General features: G+C 50.2%; 1 pseudogene; it reads right to left on the bottom strand.

The window, feature by feature from the left end:
* On the bottom strand, positions 1 to 92 carry LOC118345786 (annotated as a pseudogene; the record flags this gene model as incomplete).
* Positions 93 to 209: the final 117 nt, after the last annotated feature.

The raw sequence follows: 209 nt of genomic DNA, 5'->3' as shown, positions 1-209 counted from the left end.
GGTCACCCATCCTAGTACTACTCTCGCCCAAGCACGCTTAACTGCGGAGTTCTGATGGGATCCGGTGCATTAGTGCTGGTATGATCGCACCCATCAAACTAAATCCTTAAAATTCAAATAATCCTTGAGCGACATACTAGCGTCCTTCCGATCCCAATCCAATCGGAGATCTGATCCAAACCCATGGCTACGCGATGGGCAGGGCGAGA

The sequence above is a fragment of the Juglans regia genome, unplaced genomic scaffold, assembly GCF_001411555.2.
Source record: "Juglans regia cultivar Chandler unplaced genomic scaffold, Walnut 2.0 Scaffold_4586, whole genome shotgun sequence".
Taxonomy (NCBI): Eukaryota; Viridiplantae; Streptophyta; class Magnoliopsida; order Fagales; family Juglandaceae; genus Juglans; species Juglans regia.
This window is presented reverse-complemented; position numbering and strand designations above follow the sequence as displayed.